At 36.6% G+C, this 19928-nt stretch overlaps 1 long non-coding RNA gene across 2 annotated transcripts; it reads right to left on the bottom strand.

Moving 5' to 3' along the window:
- Positions 1–12460: 12460 nt before the first annotated feature.
- LOC110861090 lies at positions 12461–17392 on the bottom strand. Of its 2 annotated transcripts, XR_004837465.1 has the most exons (8): positions 17172–17392; positions 16656–16808; positions 16432–16539; positions 15788–16030; positions 15350–15465; positions 14457–15031; positions 12777–12950; positions 12461–12512 (listed from the first exon to the last, which is right to left on the bottom strand). It is a non-coding gene; the product is annotated as an uncharacterized LOC110861090 (long non-coding RNA). The 2 variants fall into 2 exon arrangements; XR_002549024.2 differs by lacking the exon at positions 12777–12950.
- Positions 17393–19928: the final 2536 nt, after the last annotated feature.

Below are 19928 nucleotides of genomic sequence, written 5' to 3' on the forward strand. Positions count from 1 at the left end.
TATCTATTTTGTTGCATTTTTCGGCACCTTTGGGGCAAGATATAACCAAATAATTATTACAGGGTGAGCTACTTCTAACGTTACTACGGTTTATTTTTAATACACTCTTAAAAATCCGGTGTTAATCGTCACCGAACGGAGCGCATATGTGACTTCACCGCGCCGAGACAATATTTCTCATCTAATGATGATAAAATTAATACCAGGCAGTCACAATTCGTCACCATGCGGGCAATATTTATCAGCATCCCTTGGAAAACGTAATCACCTTTTGGTGAAGGATTTTTAAGAGTGTACACTGTACAGTACGGCACAATAAATGAAATGATCTACATAAGCATTCTTGTAATTGATTATGTATGTACATACATATATATGTATGAATGCAAAAAGTACCTAATCCTAATAAGTTCCACTACCTCAAACTTTGAGCTATGGTGGCGTGCTTGACTTATGTACATACATAAATAGGTTACCTGGCAACTTTATTTATCTATTATATACATAAGTTCCAATTATTAACGTGTTTTGCAGTCGTATTTTTTAATATACGGAATAAGTAGTCATTTTAAAAACACCCTTGCAGGGTTTGGAAAAACCCAGGGTTTTAATCAAAAAGTAACGACGCAGGGGTTTTAATGGGTTTTTTTGGGTTTTAATGGGTTTTATTAGGTTTTCCATGAGTAATACACTGCACAAAAATTTTCACAACTTTTGCAATCCGATTCCAGTCATACATATGCAAATCCTCCTTGTCCACGTTAGAATTTGTATCCGTTCCGAAAGGGTCCTATTTAACTAATCATATAGTTTAATTATGCGACCATAATTATTACGTTTTTCCCAAATACTTCCTATCATTACAATGAAATCCAAGTTGTTTAAAGGTTTTTAAAATTTAATGTTTCAAAGCGATCTTAACGTGTATTATCAATTCTGGAAAAAATCGAGTACTTATGATTTGAACAACGAAGGACATATTATGGCCGATAGTAAAATAAGTGCTTTTATAGATATACTTCTTATGCTCATAATAAATACAGTATTTCGCTGTCCATAAGTGCTCGATTTTTCCAAAGGTGATAATTAAGATTGATTTGAAACGTTAATTTTTTTAATTACAAACAAAAAAATACTATGATATTCTTTAAAATTTATTCGCACCAGTGAAATATGTACCTAGTGTGTCGAGATGAGTATCGAGTGCAGAGCTCACAGAGTATGGAGATGAGAAGTATTATGGTCGCAAAAAGTATTAAATTATGTATGATTAGTTAAACATTCCCGTTCCGAATTTAATTTTTTGGATCACTTGAAACCTGTGATGGCAAGGAATGGTATGAATTTGCTGATTTAATCCTGGTTTTCAAAACTTACAATATTAATAAACTAAACTGCTTAGCTGCTGTCAAACAACTTCGTCTAGAGCTGTGCGTAGGGTCAGGTTTACCCTAAAAAACCCTACCCTTCCCTATAGGGTTTTGGGCGGGCCGGGTTTTTTGCCTAGGAAAATCCAGTCGGGCCCGACGGGTCGAGCTTTTTCCAGCAGGGTTCTGGGCGGGCCGGGCTTTTTCCTGCAGGGTTCTGGGCGGGCCGGGCTTTTTTGTAGGGCTGCGGACTTTTTAATTAACCCTAGTGATGAAGTACAATATGACAATTTGGATAAACATATGTTAGACGAAGTCTTCGTCTAACGTATGAGAGATGTGTTCAACTTTTAGAATTTAGTTTTAAGCTAAAACACAGTTAAAACCCATTAAAACCTAAATAAAACCCATATGTATATCATGGTAAAACTCAATGGGTTTTATTCATTAACAACCCATTAAAACCCAAAAAAACCCAACCCAATAATGACTTAATAGTAATGGACTCATTAACTCAGGTAATTATCTTTATTTACAAATATTTGTTGGTACCACGAATTACCATCAAAGTAAACTTAAATTACCTCAAAAAACATTGGCATATTCTAGCAAAGATACATATGTAGCATTTCCCCCTAAAATTAGTCGAAATTTTTAATACCCAACTTTACCCATAAATTTACGACACACATTTACCCCTACGAATTGCCACCTCCCTCATAAACAATATCGACCCGATCAGTTCCAGCATCACACAAAGCGTTATCATTGGCTTGATGGGTTTAATTTTCTGACTAAAAGTCACCATCTTTTAAAAATCTCATGTCTCGAAAATACAAATTTTGGTGCAAAAAGATTGACAAATCTCATATCCCATCAAGGATGGTGGGGATTTGTTCCCAACTTTTCGAAAGATTCAAATTTAAGACTAGACGCGTACACACCATACTTTGAGGCCTACAATCACCAGTCTTGATACTGTCTATTTGGACATCAGTATTGTCTAAAACTCACCGAGTTTAAAAAAAATGGGATACCCGCGATCAATTGGCGGCCAAATTATGCACAGAGGCGGGAGGATTGTTTACATGTGTGCCAAGACATTTTGTCGCCAGGTAGAAACTTAGAACTTGACACGTGGAAAGGTCTCCGTAGGGGTTAAAAGACTTCCTTCGACAAGCTACAATTGGACTTCAGTTGTGACTATATTTGACAGTTTTTGAGAAATGGGAAAATGGGCACCAGAAGGCGCACCTTGGTGCACAAATGTTGTTAGACCATGCAAACAGGGCGGCATGGCGATTTACGTATTTTCTATTGGTGAAAAGTATAAACCTAGAACATGACAGGTCCATCGAGGCTGGGAAGCTTTGATGACTACTTTTGATACTCAACATTCGGGTTTGATTTCTTGACTAAATGTCACTACTATTAAAAGCCTTGTGTAATGAAAGTACAAATTTTGATTCAAAAATTTTGACAGGTATCATATCCCGACCAGGATGGTGGGTGTTTGTTCCCAACTTTTCGAAAGATTCAAATTTAGGACTAGAGGCGTACGCACGGTACTTTGAGCCCTAAAATTACCAGTTTTGATGCCTTTTATTTGGACATGAGTAGTCACTAAAAATGACAAAGTTAAATCATCTAAGAAAAATGGGATACCGGCTATCAATTGGCGGTCAAATTCTCCTTCCCTTACGGCGGCTTGTTTACATGCGTGCTGAGACATTTTGTCGCCAGGAAGAAACTTAGAACTTTTCACGTGGACAGATCTCCGTAGGGGTAAAATCACTTCTTTCGACAAGTTGCACTTGGATTTCAGTTGTGACTATATCTGACAGTTTTTGAGAAATGGGACAAAGGACACCAGGAGGCAAACTTTGGTGCAGAACTGTTGGTCGAGAAGCTAGGCAGGGCGGCATGGTGATTGATGTATTTTCTATTGTTGAAAAGTGTAAAACTAGAACATGACAGGTCCATCGAGGCTGGGAAGCTTTGATGACTACTTTTGATACTCAACATTCGGGTTTGATTTCTTGACTAAATGTCACTACTTTTAAAAGTCTTGTGTAATGAAAGTACAAATTTTGATTCAAAAATTTTGACAGGTATCATATCCCGACCAGGATGGTGGGTGTTTGTTCCCAACTTTTCGAAAGATTCAAATTTAGGACTAGAGGCGTACGCACGGTACTTTGAGCCCTAAAATTACCAGTTTTGATGCCTTTTATTTGGACATGAGTAGTCACTAAAAATGACAAAGTTAAATCATCTAAGAAAAATGGGAAACCCGCTATCAATTGGTGGTCAAATTATGCTTCGGCTTGGGCGGCTTGTTTACATGTGTGCCGCGACATTTTTTCGCCAGGAAGAAACTTAGAACTTTTCACGTGGACAGATCTCCGTTGGGGTAAAATCACTTCTTTCGACAAGTTGCACTTGGATTTCAGTTGTGACTATATCTGACAGTTTTTGAGAAATGGGACAAAGGACACCAAGAGGCAAACTTTGGTGCAGAACTGTTGGTCGAGACGTCAGGCAGGGCGGCATCGTGACTGATGTATTTTCTATTGTTGAAAAGTGTAAAACTAGAACATGACAGGTCCATCGAGGCTGGGAAGCTTTGATGACTACTTTTGATACTCAACATTCGGGTTTGATTTCTTGACTAAATGTCACTACTTTTAAAAGTCTCTTGTAATGAAAGTACAAATTTTGGTTCACAAATTTTGACAAGTATCATATCCCGACAAGGATGGTGGGTGTTTGTTCCCAACTTTTCGAAAGTTTCAAATTTAGGACTAGAGGTGTACGCACGGTACTTTGAGCCCTAAAATTACCAGTTTTGATGCCTTTTATTTGGACATGAGTAGTCACTAAAAATGACAAAGTTAAATCGTCTAAGAAAAATGGGATACCCGCTATCAATTGGCGGTCAAATTATGCTTCGGCTTGGGCGGCTTGTTTACATGTGTGCCGCGACATTTTTTCGCCAGGAAGAAACTTAGAACTTTTCACGTGGACAGATCTCCGTTGGGGTAAAATCACTTCTTTCGACAAGCTGCACTTGGATTTCAGTTGTGACTATATCTGACAGTTTTTGAGAAATGGGACAAAGGACACCAAGAGGCAAACTTTGGTGCACAACTGTTGGTCGAGAAGCTGGGCAGGGCGGCATGGTGATTGATGTATTTGCTATTGTTGAAAAGTGTAAAACTAGAACATGACAGGTCCATCGAGGCTGGGAAGCTTTGATGACTACTTTTGATACTCAACATTCGGGTTTGATTTCTTGACTAAATGTCACCACTTTTAAAAGTCTCGTGTAATGAAAGTACAAATTTTGGTTCACAAATTTTGACAAGTATCATATCCCGACAAGGATGGTAGGTGTTTGTTCCCAACTTTTCGAAAGATTCAAATTTAGGACTAGAGGCGTCAAAGTTTTTGAGGATTTTGAACACTCCCATTTCCTTTCTGGCTTCATGTCGATGTGGATTCGGTGTTTGTTGAGCTGTGTTTCATATTTGCAAGAAAAATTCGCTTGCTTATGTATATTTTCGCAATATTTCGCAGCCTTTGCCAAAAATCGGCACATTTGAAAAACATTGACGAATTTATATATGAACGGATCTAGAAGGTCGTACAGACAAAAGTATTAATTATAATGATAAATAAATTTTGTTATGCCTTGATTACCGTGTGGTGTTAAGGATTGAGCAATTATTAGTTACTTGTACATGAGCTGCTAAATGGATCTAGGTGAACACGTGAAGCTAGTGTTGGTTCTATTGGCCTGAAACAGGTTGCGTTTTCTGACCATAGCATAGAAGCGAGTGAAAAGTGGACACATTCCTGGATACAAATACTGTTATCAATCATCCCTTTCTGGACCATGCACAAATCATGCGATTGATTTTGAATCCTTGGGAAGAATTCCGGCAACAGGAGCATCGAGTTACTATGGGAATATGCTGTGTTATTTATATCGATATATTTCATTGAATGTATTTGAAGAAATCTACTCTAGAAACTTTGTCGTATTTGCTTGAGTAAATGTTTACTGCACATTTTATTACTGGCATACTAACAACTATGCCATGCCATGGAGTGCCCGATTTTTCTTCGCACAAAATTATGTAGGAATTTCCAGGATTTTTATTTTCATCCTTTCCTTTCCGTTACCATACATACATAAATTAACCGTCCAATTCAACCCGTTATTCCATTGCAACCGGACCGCTGTGGGAGCACAAACATATAGTATAGCGAGATGATAAGTATTAATGAGATGTATGCTAATGTTACTGATAAGTGTTAATGTAAAAATTAGTTTTTTACTTATAAATAAATAGAAACGTCATTTTTATGATCGCATCTTTGTCACGTGGGAGTTGATAAGTTGCGATACTTCTTTCAAAATATATATGTATAGGTACGTATATATGTACTGAAGCTGGGCTCGGATCTGCGATGTCTAAAAAGTCCTGTTTTGATAGGAATCGAGCGTGCACGCGCTCTCACCTACTTTAGCCAATTTTAAACTTTGACCTAGAGATGCGAAATTTGGCATGAACATGCACCAACATATGCTGCATCATAATATAACATCAATTCCCGTTCCGTTCGCTATAAATTTTTCAGGAAAAATCAAAAACCAAATGTCACCCTTATTCCGTTTGGTTTTTGATTTCTCCTGAAAAATTTATAGCGAGCGGAACGGGAATTGACGTTATATTATGATGTAGCATATGTTGGTGCATGTGCATGCCAAATTTCGCATCTCTAGGTCAAAGTTTAAAATTGGCTAGAATATGTGAGAGCGCGTGCACGCTCGATTCCTATCACAACAGGACTTTTTAGACATCGCAGATCCGAGCCCAGCTTCAGTAATTATTCAATAAAATTAAGAAAATGTATGTGTTGTATGAATAATAAATTAGAAATATGATACAAATTTATTTATCAATTTCAGCTAATCCATCTCAACCAGTAAATAGCATATTTATGTATGTATTTACATATTAACATATGTATTTCTTGCATTACTACAGAGGGTTAAAATTTTGTATAGGCACAGTAGCTAAATTGCCCATATATATAAATCTGCGGCGCAAATTAAAAATGTTGTAAACGATTTTAAAACTATAATTCAAGTCGAACAAAGTTTCAATTTACTCCATTTTAAAATTTCGAAATCTGGGTCCGAAAATTGACCCCCAAGTGTACCATGCCGTTACATGACTTTGCACACCTAAAATGACCCATAAAAAAGTACCTATATAATTTATCAATGCAATTAATATGATTTCTGATATAATTGGGCCCAATGCAAAGAATAATATTCAAAAATCAACCAGAAACACAAATCTCAGCTTTCCAGAGTCCCCAAACGCACCACCCTCAACAATTGCGAAACCAGACGCGCGTGACGTACATTGATCGTGCACTCACAAAAATAATTTTTTAGTACAAAATGAGTTGGGAAAGAAATAACACGATCCCTCGTTTATAAAAAAACTTAATTGTTTGGTCTTGCGACAAAATTTGAGGATATGACATTGAAAATAGTGTGAAACCACAAACTTTTTCAAAATCTGCACCGTAAGAATCACCGCTCACTATTCATCAACGTGGTTGAAGTACTCGGAATTATAATTATCTTGCACAAAGATACATTGGTTACGTCAACTTATGCGCCTTTTGTGTTTTTTTTCAAATCGGGAACTACAGGACGACATTTTAAAGAAAAGTGTTCGTAATTTTTTTAATGGATTTTGCAAAGTTTTTGATGGCGAAGGTAAGAAACTGACCTATGAAATGTGCCTTAAAAAGTGTAATTTTTGGAAACGACGACTTTGTTCCTTATCAAAAAAGGATGAGGTACACGTGGAAAACATCAAAAAAATTCACCGACGAGTACTTCGGATACAAAATTAATGTTATCAACTGTGCCTATACAAAATTATAACTCTCTGTAATTTAATCTACAAGTACATATATAAATCCTTGCTATATATGAATCGAGTTTGCCTATTGAAATCAAACAATTTTGTATTTGTTCAAGTATTTACATATGCATTTACATATTCTTATTGTGTGCAGATTTTTTTTAAATTCTCATTTCTATCATACAAATAGAGCAAATCTTATATGAACCCGATCACTAGGGCGTTTAATAGCAGAGTCCTCAAAAGTAGGGTTAGAAATCTGAAATTCTTGCAAAATATGCTAAACATATCTGACTACGTCTCCCCAAAATTTCATAAGTTTTCATTGGAAAATAAATTTCCTATACACCACTTCAAATTGAGGAAATCGGGAAACCAGTTTTTGTAAGTCCAAAAATTTGAGTGACAACGACTCGAAGTAGACTTGACTGTATTTCAACGGAGAAGGGGGTGGGCTTGAAAAAATTGAGACATACATAAAAAAGTATGCAGAATCCGAAAATGTCAACCTAAAATACGCACCATGAGAAAAAACCACCATATAAGCCCTTCGAAAGTTAATAACGATTGAATCATTTTTTGAAAATTATTCTGCCACGTCCGTGCCTGATACCGCCATGAAGTCAAAGATTAATACAAACTATTTGTATCATATTAAAGCCCATAAATTGCGGGTCAAAGCGTATTCAAAGAAATCTCCAGCAAAACATACGGAACGTCAAGAAAAAATGGTAAACGCAAGACCTACCAAGCCATTCAACAAAATGACACCAAAATAATTGGTCACTGACGACGAGTCCTACGTCCTTAAAAACGTGACAGAAACTTCGGCAAGGGAATTTTTCATGGGAAATATATCTCTCAACTGAAAACCGAACAGAAATTAAAATGTTTTTCGAAATTTCTCAAAAAATCTCAGGTTTGGCTGGCGTTCGGTCAATTTGGGCATGTTTCGGACCCCTCAGTTCATATAGGCTATGAGGACGCACAGGTTTGTTTTCGGAAATGTGTGATAGACCGTCTGATTCCTTTCATCAAGGTGTATCATAAAATACAAAATGCAATTTTTTGGACCGACCTTGGGCTAATCCACAATGCAATAACTAGCAAGGAAAAAATCGAGAAAAAAAATCATTTTGATGCTGGAAAATTAAAATCCCACCTACATCCATTATCTTCGCTCAATTAAAAAAATTTGGGCTATATGTGAGAAGACATACTCCTAGCTTTGTGAAACAGTCAATACTTAAAGAAAATTTTGGTTACGGAGAGAGAAAATTAACAATCAAGTTCCAAAATCTTCCGGAAAAGAATTAATGGCAGGCGCGATGAAAAAGACTAAATACGAAGTGAGTAATTGATTAAGGTCTCCTTTCTTCGCGGATACCTAATGTCAGTAATGTTTATAATAACCACCAAAAATATGAGATTTTAAAAATCATTTTTGACCATTTTGAGGATAAATTTTCAAGTTTTCATATAAGATTTGCTATAAGTCTAAAAAAATCATTAAATAATAAAGCAAGTGAAATAAACGAATCACTTCACATAATCCATGCGTATATGTACCAAGGTTACCTACTATAAAATATCAATTTTTTATAAATTTTTATGTAAGGCAATTTTTTAGACATAAAAATCATGACGTTGAAAATGATGAGCGGAGTTTATACCGCAACTTCGTATAACATTAAGCTTGAGCGTACAACATTTCATATCCCAGCCGGAATTCGAGCCGAGCGGAGTTGATACCGCTACTTTGTGCACACAGCGTAGGAGAGAGAAGGAAGCGTTTTACTCTGCTAGGCTAAAGTGGTAATAATTTAGCCGAGCGGAAATTTGGTAGCGTTTTCTGAATTGAGCACAAAGAATACTTTCAAAATAAATTTTTCCACTTTATATGGTGTACATACTTACGTGCTAAGCTTGCATATTATGCGGGAAAATTTCCAAATTACAAAAATTCTCAAAAGGGTCAAAATTATTATCCCATTTAATGTGTGTACCTGCAAGTATAATGCAGTCATTAGCACTGCCAAGTTGACAAAATTTTCTTAATAACGATTTTTTCGGCTTTTTTGCTTAATTTAGACTCATTTATATTGCAGAATTAAATGAAATTTGGAAAAAAAGATCAATCTTACACGTACATATCTAATTCGACAAAATCAATACAAAACTGCAATATAAAACCAATATAAATATAAAACCATGGAAATGGTGACTCTTTGTATTATCTCATACTTGTATTTATACTTATTTACATGCGTTTTATTATGTTTAGTAAATACATATGTACCAAAAATTAAGGAATTATCTAACAAAACAATCAAAACAATTAAAAATTCGTACCATTGGTATTTGGTACTACTTTACCACGTGAATAGGTTCAAATAACTCAACCACACTGCGACCAGCGTCATTCAATCACAATAAATCTAAATAAGTGTAATTTTAAATTTAAGTTGTTCCTAGTTTCAAAAACTGAAAAAATATTAACCAATCTCTAATGAAATTTTGAAAAGTTCATCAGCCGAACGACTTTTAACACATGTAAATTGGCAAGCAAAATAAATGCATTATTGAAATGGTAAATATTGTCAAACTTAGTATATGTATGTACATATGCACATGCTTCCTTAGCTTTAGCTTCCTTAGCTCTGCAAGTGCGGAATTGCAGCCTAGCGGAGTTGATACCGCTACTATGCATCCATTAAGGTTGAGCCATGGAATATGAAATAAACTAGGGGAAGAATCGCATTTTCCCTGAGGTTGAGCGTACAACCACATTTGCTGCCCCGGAGTTGATACCCCAACTATATGCATATAACGTGAGAAGAGAAATTTTGCTCGGGTAGGATAAAGAGATGATAATTTAGTCAAGCGGAAATTTGAAATTGTTAAGATTTAAATTGTTAAATTGGGAAGACCCATACTTCTAAATGAATTTTTCCATTTTATATGGCGTACGTACATACGTGCTAAGCTAGTATATTTTGCAAGAAAATACCCAAATTGTTAAAATTCTCAAAAAAAGTCAAACATATTCTCCAATTTGAACATGTGTACTGGCCGAACTTTTGGACTATGACGCCACCCGGTTTCGCTACACGTATGAGAAGTTAACGGATCAAGACCTCCTAGACAAGTTCCACTGGTGATCGAAACTCGGAGCTTATACCGATTATGGGAACCATTCAGACAAAGTCGTGTTAAAGCACCCATCCATCATTCCCCCGAAAAGCGGGCAACGTCCGCTTCAACCCCAAGAAAAATTTCGGCACGCCGTGCAACCACCGGAACTCGGTTTTGTCAACATGTTCGGCTACGTCAGCTTGATCCCCTTGATTTTTGGCATTTTAAAACCCGACTCGCCCACCTTCACCGCCACGCTGGACAAGATCACCCTAAATTGCTCCGGACCCCGCACGGGCTTCGCTCCCTGGCCGCCAACACGCCCCTGGACAACAAGCGGAACACGGAGCACGACCCGCGCTACTGGCGAGGCCCCGTCTGGATTAACATCAACTTCTTCACGGTCAAAGCCTTGCACGACTATTCGAAAATGGAGAGGGTGGGGCGGTCTTGGCGGGGGAGAAGTATCACAAGTTACGGGAGAACGTGGTCAACAACGTGATCAGTCAGTACCACAAGACGGGCTACGTTTGGGAGCAGTACGACGACGCGACGGGGAAAGGGAAGGGTTGCCGACCCTTCACCGGCTGGTCGTCGCTCGTCGTTCTCATGATGGCGGAAGAATATTGAGGCTAATAATAGCTATTCTATGTGTAGCAGGATATGTAAATATATGGATAAAGATAGCCTATGAATATATTTACGCAGATAATTAATAATTATGTAGATATAATGTACCACGTACTTAGTTCCTAAATGATCCTCATGTCCAACAGGTTGCCACTACTTTCTTGTTGTCATTGGCTTGGCTATTTTTTCTACAATGAGGAAATTCACACCAATCTTTGTAAACTGTGTAAACCTTGTAAACCTTATCACATTTACAAAGTTGGTGTGAAGATAGCCTCCGCAATACTCTAGCAACAACAAGGTATGATTGATTTTGTACCCCAATATGAAAAAATATGTAACATAAATATTAACTTATTTTATAGATATTCCAATATTCCTCCTCTTCTTGTAATGTTTGCTGCTTTTTATTATTGTGATAATCTACAGTTTTATTGTTTGTATAAAATGATTAGCTGCTGTAATAATATATAAGTAACGTATTAAACTTGATAAATAAAGAAACCTACTCAATTATACAATAGTCTTTACACCTATTCAGTTTTTTAGGAATTTTAAGAGCAACAATCATTCATAATCATACATTGTTCATTATTTCTTCATTTTAAATAGGATGGCAATGCACCGAATAACAGAAGTAGTCGTATTTATAGCGTGTTTGATTTGACAGAGAATTTCAGTTCATTGGTATTTTATAATACATTAAGTAAAATACATACTTACATAACATACATACGGACTCATCATAATTTGGAAAGAAATCAGTATAAACTTTTTGGCAATAAATACAAACGCCATGATTTTACTTAATTAAACAATTAGGCATTTCACGTCAACCTTCATAAATCCGTAACCACGTAAGCTTACGAACTAAAAACATGATGATTATCTTCTATGAATAGCTTAATTGTTAGCAAAAATTACTTGAGAGATGTTCCCAGGTTTCGTCAAAAGTTTGTAAGGTTCGTAAGTTTAAAGGTGGTTACCAAGTTACGAAGGGTTTCGTGAAATGCCTCACTATGTAGTATAGTTAATAGACACACTAATTTAAATACTGTGGTAGTTTTTCATCCATAAATTATACATGTACAAACAGTTTATAAAATAAAGATCCAAAATCTAAATGTTTTTCGGTGAATAGCGCGTTGGCCTTCCTCTTCAAATTCCCTTTTCGAAACCCACATTTTCTTGAACGTGTCCAACGACGCCAATATCGAGCCACCGATCCAGGTCGAGTATAGACGTTCCTGACGTGCGGAAATCTGTGCATAATTTATGGTAACATTATTATATATGTAATTACTGATCATTGTTTATAACTAATCATGTACATATCTTATCTACCATAACATAAGTTCATACTGGTATACTTGCCTTGATTTTGATATCCTTTGGTGCTTGTTTTCTCACTTCAGACACCAAAACCCTGACAAACGGCATAATAATTATATATTAGAAACTTTGCGATATAAATAAGGCAAGAATTTTAATTGATAAATATTTGTTGACTGTTTAAACTGAATGTTTACTAATTATTTAAATTGAATATTTGTTAATTGACTAATCTGAATATTTGCTACTGTTTAAATTGAATATTTGTTGATTGATTTAATTGAATATTTAATAATTGATTAATTTTAATATGTATTTACTAATTACTACAATTGAATATTTGTTGATTATGAATTACTTTAAATAAAGTCGAGCCACCGGATAGCACGATATTTTGAAAGATAATTTTCCTCAAATCCATGTCCGACTTTTGTATGGAAAACAGCAAAACTTCATGCATAGCTTCACACTCTCCTCCGCTCAAATAAGGTCGAAATAGGACTTCCCGAGCTCGGAAACGAGCTTGACCAATCTGTTGTACATACGAACTCTAAATGCTATGATTTCATGGATTTTTGTATGGAAACTTATCCAAGTTTCTGGAAACTTTGAAATGTCTAGTTTCTGGTCAGTGGCGAATAAAGAGGAGACAGCGGTGATGATAATTTGTTAGGTTTCCAGCCTCTTCCTTCACCACCTCAAATATTTTGCCAAATTCTTACCATCGCACAAACTGCCTGAAGAAACGTTGGTTGTATTGACATGGACCACAAAATTTCGAAATTTCAACCAAATCGGAGGGTTACACTTCACACCATCGCATTGTCAGTTCTTCCCAGGGTTTGGATTACCGTGAATGTTACAAAAAGACGAGAATCTACGTGGAGAAGGCAGCAGTCGTACGAATATACCTGTTTATCTGGGTCGAAATATATTCTTTTCAAGATCTTCTAAAAAATACAGTCTTTTGACAATGATGAAATGTTCACAGCAAATCACAATTCGGATTCATTCAATTACAAACCACAATTCATTCAATATCAAACTTTCAATGTTGTTTTAAGAAATAGTAAACTGATAATAATCGCAGTGCTTTATAACATCCAGAAATATAAGCATCTGCATAAATTCATAGGTTTTTTAATCAATTTTACACATAACGAAACTTGTGTTACACAAGTTGTGTAGCAATGTTGCGAATCTTGTTTAAGTTAGAACCAGAATTGTTAATCATATTTACTTGGTTTAGTAGCCCCGTAATTTATGTTATGAATTTGAAACCAATTTGTACTAACTGATATTTGTGGACATATTAATAAGGGTTTACGCAGTGTTGTTGTAGTTAACTACATTTCGTAGTTAACTAGCAGTTAACTACAACTTTTTTTGCAAAAAGTAGTTGTAGTTAAGATTCAACTCCTTTGCCAAAGTAATGGATACAAAGTAGTTTAACTACTTTTTAGATGGTGTAGTGTAGTTGACCAACAATACCCTAACTAGATTTCAAATACTTCTTAACTACCTTTCTAAATGGATCATAGAAGGAAGGGGTATCTCATTTACATTAAATTAATCTCCCAGAAGTGGGGAATTGTTTGAAGCACTTAGAATTTTGAAGTGCAAATCGACATTGTCGAATGAATCTGTTGTAAATAATTTCATTATTTTTTCATGATTCTAATATTTGGTTAAAAAAGTAGTTATCTAAGAAGTAGTTGGTAAATAGTAGTTGGTTATTAGTTAAAATAGTTGAAAATGTAGTTAGAATTCAACTACATGGAATCAAAGTAGTTGTAGTTCAACTACTTTTATGAGTAGTTATACAACACTGGGTTTACTTGACTTGACTTAATCTCTTCACAAAACATGCATTTTCGTACGACTGTTGCCTTCTTCACGCAGATTATTATCTTTTTGTGAGTGCAACATCCCGGGAAATCCAAACCCAGGGAAGAATCTGAGCTCAAAATACTAACAAAGCATTTAGCCCACCCCGATAAAATATAAACATATCTAACTAATCAATTCATTAACTGACCGATAAGTGAAGGGCATCTCTCCCAGCTGGGTCTTATTCAGCCACTGGTACCAGGTCGATAAACGGGGCCACATTCGCTGCAAGGTGGCCTTATGATTGATCAGGAGCCATTCGCGGTGGCGTTGAATGAGGTCGAACAGCCCCATGATGAGCGTGGGAGGATTGGCGACGTCGTTCCGTTGGACGACAAACTCCACCGGGACTCGGGACAAGAATCTGTTCTCGGGGGATCCAGCCTTCCGTGAAGTTCCGTGTTCATCATGTCGAGCCAGTGGGAATTGATGTCGATGGAGATTTCAGGGTTCCACTTGTTGATGAGGAAGAGATGGAAGCCCTCGTCCCAGAGGAACCCGCGGGGGAAGAAGCTTCTCGAGGGGACGGCCGTGTACAGATTGGACGTCCAGTACGGCACGGGGGCAGAGTTGTAAGGCCGCTGGACTTTCGGATGGCCGTGGAAGTAACCAATCCCTCCGATGAGATTGCTAAGGGCAGCTTTGGCAAAGTGAATCGAGGTTTTCTTGAAGCCTTTCTTTTCCAGGTGAAAGGTAGTTTCGAACTTGTCGGAAAACCGGTCCCTGGAAGAGGAAGGATTTAGCGCCTAGTTAAAGTAATAATTTTAATAACAATGATATTTACAGTGTTTCGGGTGCAAGTAACAAGTTGTAAGCAATACTGGGGAGAAAGTGGTTTCTTGCAGGTAAATATTTTGACCTGCACGAAATGCATGGCGCAAGAAACGATGCCCCGCCGCGGTAAATAGTTCATACGTCGCGTGGCTGGACGGTGCATATTTCTCACACTTTCTCCCAGTTTCTTGTACCATAAATTTCGTGATAGTGCAAGAAATGTAGCAACCCCGAAAGAAAGGAAACCCTGAATATTAATTTAAATACCTGTACGATTGCAACATTTCGCTTTACATGTCCCCCGATAAAAGTTCCTTGGAAGGGACGACCCCGCTTTCAGACTCGTATACAATGTCCATACTAAAGTGACCCTTGACGTGAACCTGCAAGTCAAAGTCAACATATTGTTAGTCACTTCTTCACTCAGGGAATTTATTTTAAAATTCTGGACGACAAATTTGTAGAGCAGGGAATTGCCAATTTTGTAAAAATATGCCCTACAGATTTTGGCACTTTTTGAAGGAGGAGATCTCAAGTTGAAGAAGCCTTCAGAAAAATTGGAACTCGTCTTAACTAGCTTAAATAACACAGCGCCATTCCATTAATCAAATCATCGACTACAAATTTGTCGTCCAGAATTTTAAAATAAATTCTCAGAGACGCAAAATGTGGTACTTTTTACGATTTTAATAATTTATGTCTTACCGTAAACGCTGATGGCGGTTTCCTCCGACCCGAGACAGAGGGACTGATAATGCCCGTGACGGGCATCTAGTCCAAAGGGGATGGGGAATTGATTGAAAAATCTCCGATTGCAGGAAATGTAGTGCAATGCGGGGCGTGACGAAGGGCCACGTCGAGAACAACGTCTTGCGTCTGAACGAGAGGCTTCCCCATTTCCAGATCGAAGAAACTCGATGATCGAGCTGGTCAAGATTTGGCCGACCACTGTGAAATTAAGGATAAGAAGAAATTAGTGTTACATGGATTCAAATTGTGAAAGAAATTAAATTGGTAAAAAAAGTTGATGAAGATTTTGAGCTCTTCAAGTCATCAGTTTAGAATTAAGAGGATAAATCACCCTAAGTTTAGTATCAAATTGTAAAAAAGGAGTACCAATTTGGTAAACATTTTGGTAAAAATTAAGCTGGTCATCATCATGTCCTTACTTGAAAATTAAGAATTAGAAGAAATCGATTGTGCAACGGTACGAAATAGATTGCAATTTTGATTAACAAATAAGTTTGTAACTCTGCTAAAAATAATAAAACCTTTGACGAAACAATAAACAATTTAAGACCTCAATTTTTAATTGATTTGTGTTTTAAGAATTTTTAATTTGTGGTTACTTTTCATCTCGACCTTGAAACTCCTCATCCTCCTCTCATCAGGGTCGTCATCTCCATCTCCATTGTGACGGTGTAAGCATCCCCCTTCGGAAAATTACGTACGTCGTCCTGAATTTGAAACAAAATCATGCAAATTACGTCATAGTTTGTCAACCAATTTGTAATGAATTATTGTCACTGTCTATTGTCATTTGAATGAAAAATTAGCACATAAATAAACACACCTGCCGTGTAGGCATTTCTTTTCCCGTCGAGGGGCACCGTCAAGTTCAGCGTGGCCTTGTTCTAGTTGTTCTGCTTCTCGAACTCTTTCCAAATGGGGGGCAGAATCCGGGCTCAAAGTAGTAGATTCTCGTCTTTTTGTGGGTGTAACTGCCCTGGAAATGCAAAATTAACTGATCTTAAAACGCCGCATTTTCACAAATTATTTTGCCCACCTACAAAAAGACGAAAATCTACGTGGAGGAGGCAACAGTCAGTCGAAAATACAGATTTTGTGAAAAAATCAACTTTTTATCGCTGTCAAAATACTTTGAAAAACATGTCTTTTAACAGCGATAAAATGTTTATTCAAAAGAAACAACACGTGATTTTCGTTGTTTTCTCTACGTAAATTATCGTCTTCTTGTGGGTGTAACAGCTCCGGAAATGCAAACCCTGAGAAGAACAGGGCTCCAAATACATGTATTTTGACAGTATTTTCTCCACCCTTGTTAATTTACAACTTTTTTAACTATTACCTTGAACCGAATCGTCATCTTGTCTTATCAAATTCTTCCTCGTAATGAAACTCTTGGTCCTCTTCTCTGCCCCGTCGTTTCTTTGACCTCCTTCCATTCCAACCTTTCCCCTCCCCATTTATGAATTTATAAAATTTTCAAATTTTTATTACATCTTGAAATTAAAATAACTGTTTTTTCAATGTCAAAAAAAAACTTTGCTTTGCTGGAGATGATTTTTCTTGATTGAGAAATTTGAGTTTCCTGCGACTTGGGGTATTTTTGCGACCGTAAATCTGTAAATACAATCCCCTTAAATTTTACCATTTTTTATAAAAAGTAGAGCAAAAAATGGAAAATTTTTGTGTAATTATGATATCTAAAATCAGTTTGGATCAAGTAGCACAAAAATTTTGAAAGGAATTGCAGCAATGGGTGAGAAACGGAGTTTTATATCGTGGGAAAAAACGTAGCTTTTCTAAATAACTCCCTCCCCCTGAATTTCACTGTTTTTCCCCGATTTTATCGGAATTAGTGATAATTATTGGGAAACCCCGATAAAATCTGAAAGATATGATACTTTTACGTAATAAAATGTAAAAATTGGGAATATGAGGGCGATATTGGGTAAGAAACTGAGAAAAAAGTGGATTTTTACATGGGAAAAGTGAGATTTTTCATGTAACTGCATGGATGAGTATGTACTTATTAACCATTTAATCTCCTGACAGACCTTAATTTCTTAGCTATGGAAAAATATCCCTTTTAATTGCAATTAGTAATCTAAATACTATTGACACATGGTTATAAATTTTACCCGAATGGAAATTTGGTCGCATTTTGTTCACGCCTTTACATAATGTATAATTAGTGGTCAGGTAATTCGCAGTTTCGGATGCGAGTAACCACATGCAAGAAATAACGGAAAGAAATTTCTTTCTTGCAGGGATTATTTTATTATTTTATATTTCATATTTTGACCTGGAAGAAATCCGAGGCGCAAAAACCTACGTCGCTCCGCTATATCTCGTACTGCGTGTGGCTTAATGGGGCATGCACATTTTTTGCACTTTCTTACAGCTTCTGGCACCTCGAATATCTTATCTTATTTGCTTTGCAGTGCAAGACATGTAGCAAACACCCGCTTCATGTCTGTAATTTAATTTGTAATTTCGTCTTAAACGCATAATAATCAAGTGATTTTTCTTTAATTTTTCCACCATTCCATGAGAATGACTTTTGAGACAAAATTAAATGAACAGTTAAATTCTAGCTTACATATTTCAAAAAATGGAGGCGAGGTGGTTTATACTGAGGTCATCGCTACCCAAACCCCCAGTGGAAATGAAGTGGTCCAATCCAATCTCCAATGAAGTGGTCCAATCTGAATTACAGGCATATACGTATGCAAATAAAATGTGATTTTACTAATCATTATTGCATGAAACTCACTTGCGAAAGTCATACCCAGAGAGAGAATAAAAACATGAGGGCAAGATTGAACATTGTGTATGTATACTTACATTTGAATTTATTGGATATTTACATTAAATGGGTGAAATATGTGCATATTCTCATAATGAAAATCATAAAAGGTATCAAAAGTCAAAAACTGTATCATTACAATTGTATAATTAGTACTGCTGTATAAATTAAATAAGGAAATGTAATGGAGTTAAATTACATAAATCTCATCCCACACTCCATTATTCATTGGGCAACATCTCATTAACTAACTAATTGAATACAGATAAATGCATATCAATGAACAAAATTAGTTGCATAATTATTCATCTTCCCCTCCAGTCTGACCATCCATTCATTCCGAACATTTGGAAATATTCCCAGCAGTCGGGCAGCTTGACGATATCGCGTTTCAGGTTCTCAGAATCTCCAAATTTTGCAGCGTTTCGCACCTTTATCCGTTTTCCTTGGGAAGTAGACTATCAATCAGGTCGCTGTCCCAAAAAGCGTCACGGTCGTCACACCAACTCTCTGGCTTCACAATGATGGAACGAATCTAGGGAAGCTGGCTTCCATAATCGATGCAATTATTGACGTCCGTGGACCCAGAAACCGAGGAAATGCGAGGTTCAATCGTGCCACGTTTCTGACGAAACAACTGACAATGGAGGTCTCCCACGGTATGCTCACAGATTTGGACGAAATTAGTGTCAATCGATCACAAATATAATTAGTATGAAATTTGCAAATGGAACTATCTGCCAATGCGCAGGTTTGGCGGAGATATTTGCATAAAAAGAGGAGAAAACGCACCAAAAGGCTGGCATATTTTTCATTTTCCAAATTTCCTGCGCATTTTTCTGCTTTGAATGCAAATATCTCCGCCAAACCTACGTATTGGCAGATAGTTCCATTTTCAAATTTCATACTAATTGTAAAAACCAAGCTATCACCTACCCGGAGTATAGTGTCTTTACGTTATATTTAATTGTGCTTTGCTCGTTGGAATTAAGAAAGTAGGAAGAAAGAAAAACACAATTCCCCGTATTTTGATTAATAACAATAATCTACTGTGTGGTCGGGGTGGGTTCCTCTTATGCCAGTTTTTTTTCCTTTGTGGATCCAAGTAATTTGTCGGGTTTATCTGCTTCACACTTGAATTCAGCCGTCTCACCTTTCTCAACAACGTGAGAAACTTTATTGAAAAAGAAGAAGATGAGACGGCTCAAACTAATGGATGATGAAATGACAATAATTGACAACATGAAAAATCCTTCATTTAAATTGTGTCATGCGCTTTTTTTACACGTGATT

This window comes from Folsomia candida, unplaced genomic scaffold (assembly GCF_002217175.1).
Source record: "Folsomia candida strain VU population unplaced genomic scaffold, ASM221717v1 Fcan01_Sc037, whole genome shotgun sequence".
NCBI classification, from domain to species: Eukaryota; Metazoa; Arthropoda; class Collembola; order Entomobryomorpha; family Isotomidae; genus Folsomia; species Folsomia candida.